This window comes from Salvia hispanica, unplaced genomic scaffold, assembly GCF_023119035.1.
Source record: "Salvia hispanica cultivar TCC Black 2014 unplaced genomic scaffold, UniMelb_Shisp_WGS_1.0 HiC_scaffold_926, whole genome shotgun sequence".
Classification (NCBI taxonomy): Eukaryota; Viridiplantae; Streptophyta; class Magnoliopsida; order Lamiales; family Lamiaceae; genus Salvia; species Salvia hispanica.
The window spans coordinates 1-2,718 of NW_025952717.1; the positions used below are offsets into that span (position 1 = coordinate 1).

The 2,718-nt window shown below is 31.3% G+C and overlaps 2 long non-coding RNA genes across 2 annotated transcripts; both read left to right on the forward strand.

Moving 5' to 3' along the window:
- Positions 1–510: 510 nt before the first annotated feature.
- Positions 511–971, forward strand: LOC125200354. Its single transcript, XR_007172717.1, has 2 exons — positions 511–761; positions 858–971. It is a non-coding gene; the product is annotated as an uncharacterized LOC125200354 (long non-coding RNA).
- Positions 972–1,008: 37 nt separating this feature from the next.
- Positions 1,009–1,338, forward strand: LOC125200355. The gene is made up of 2 exons (XR_007172718.1): positions 1,009–1,128; positions 1,225–1,338. It is a non-coding gene; the product is annotated as an uncharacterized LOC125200355 (long non-coding RNA).
- Positions 1,339–2,718: the final 1,380 nt, after the last annotated feature.

Sequence of the window (2,718 nt, forward strand, 5' to 3'; positions counted from 1 at the left end):
ACTTATGGATTTTTTTATCTTATTTCTGTAACTACACAATTAGAATAGTAATGGAGTTCATGTCATAATAAGATTTCTTCAGAGAAAGGTAATCTTTATTGATAAAATATCATTAAATTGAGATGTCTTTAAACGCGAAATTCTTTTTTTACATAAGATACGTCTCTTCTTCATCTACTCTTTAGTTTAAAGCCTTTTGTTTTGTGGATCTTCATTGTCTTTCTTCATCTTCTCTTCTCCTATCTTTCTGAGTTTGCTCTTCTTTTGCAGTTCTTGTTAGTAGCTTCAATGCACAGAAAATCCGTCTCTTCTTCATCTTCTCTTTTGTTTAATGCCTTTTCTTTCGTGGATCTTCATTGTCTTTCTTCATCTTTTCTTCTATCTTTCTGGGTTTGTTCTTGTTTTGCAGTTCTTGTTAGTAGCTGCAATGCACAGTAAATATATCTTAAAATTTACAAATTAATGTATTGCGGTAAAAATAATTAACCTGTAATGATGTTGCCTTCTTCCCATTCTTCATCTATTATTATTTATTTGCATTTCCTAAAATATGTCTACACCTTCTGTCTTTCTTTGATGTTTATTCATCAGGTTTTTGCATTCGGAAGTTGATATTGCAGAAATAATTGACCGTGTTATTCTCCTTGAGCAGCTGCTCTTTTTGATACAGACTATACCTTTAAATTTACCAGTTGGAACGTCCTGCTACTTGGATAATATGCGTTTAGAAAGAACAAAAAACTCTCAGAAGGTATTTAAAGGTATTAATATTTTGTTAATACAACCAAATAAAATGTACCTGTATTGTTGCTGCCTTCTTCTCATTTTGAATTTTCCCTTGTTTTTTCTTTGTGCAGTGTGAGAAGAAGATGCTAGAGGATTTCATCTATTCTGTATTGTGCTATGTATGTGTAATAGGTACAATAATATATAAATACATCAATAAAAGGAAATAACAAACTAAAAAACAATAAAAGGAAAGCTATGCTGCGTAAAGTATTGTTATTCTCCTTGAGCAGCTGCTCTTTTTGATACAGACTATACCTTTAAATTTACCAGTTGGAACGTCCTGCTACTTGGATAATATGCGTTTAGAAAGAACAAAAAACTCTCAGAAGGTATTTAAAGGTATTAATATTTTGTTAATACAACCAAATAAAATGTACCTGTATTGTTGCTGCCTTCTTCTCATTTTGAATTTTCCCTTGTTTTTTCTTTGTGCAGTGTGAGAAGAAGATGCTAGAGGATTTCATCTATTCTGTATTGTGCTATGTATGTGTAATAGGTACAATAATATATAAATACATCAATAAAAGGAAATAACAAACTAAAAAACAATAAAAGGAAAGCTATGCTGCGTAAAGTATTACATCCCTGAATTATCTGCAAAATATAAATTGTTAACATAAACAGTGAGTTATTTGGATTAAAAGAAAATAAGAAGATTTAGAGAGATATGAAAGCAATAATTAAAGTGTAGAGAGATTCACATACCTGAATTATCTGCAAAATATAAGTTGTTAATATAAACAGTGAGTTATTTGGATTAAAAGAAAATAAGGAGATTTAGAGAGATATGAAAGCAATAATAAAAGTGTAGAGAGAGAAATAAGAACCTTCAGTAAGAGCATTGTTTGCAATGACAACTGGTATTTATAGATAAGTTTCTATTATCAAGATGGGAAAATCGCCCTTTTCTTTGGGGGGAAAACCCTCTCTTTTTTTGGGGGGGAAAACCCACCTTTTTTTTTTAGGGAAAAAGACTCGATTTCAAAGTGTAAAAAAATTAGATTAAAAATCAGTAAAATGGTTTTGACCATAGGATTTAATGCAAAAAGTGTGTGCTTTCAATTAAACTATTGGTTAATACATGGGAGTGTGTGTGGGCGGTTGGCATTACTAAATTTTCCCCCAAATCGCAAATTTGAATTTAGGGGGGAAATCCCTTTGATTTCCCCCCAAAATGAACTGAGCTTTTATTGATAGTATAGATTACTTCCTTCGCGCTATGATCATGTTCATTTGGTAGGATTTTGTATGAGAAAATAATCTTGATTTTTAAATATTTAAAATATATTGTACTTCCTCCGTTCCAGAGAAGTTGACATACTTTGAAAATGACACGGGATTTTAGGAGGTTTTGTTTTGTGTGTTAAATGGAGAGAGAAAATATAATTTTTATATTCATGTGAGAGAGAACTTTTTCCAAAAAGGGAAATATGACATCTTTTGTGGGACAAACTAAAAAGGAAAGTGTGCCAACTTCTCTGGGACGGAGGGAGTATGTTTTAATTTTGAATCAAGGAATTTTTAAAACAAACAAAGTAGTATAATGTTCTAGGATTATGATATCTACTCCCTCCGTCCCAGATAATTTGGAACAGTTTGACCCGGTACGGATTTTAAGAAATCTAATGGAAAGTGAGTTGAAAAGGTTGGTGGATGTGGGTCCTACTTTTAAAGTATTAGTTTTATAATAAAATGTGGGTAGGAATGAGTTAGCGGAATATGAGGTCCACTATTAAAAATCGTAAAAGTGAAATGAGATAAATTATGTGGGACGGCTCGAAATGGAATACTGGGTCAAATTATCAGGGACGAAGGGAGTAGCTTAATCTGCTGCCGCAAATAAATGATTTCTATTTTCTAGCTTTTTCTAGATATTTATTTTTTCTATTTTAGAAATTTTACATATTTAAGTATTTAATGGAGTACTCA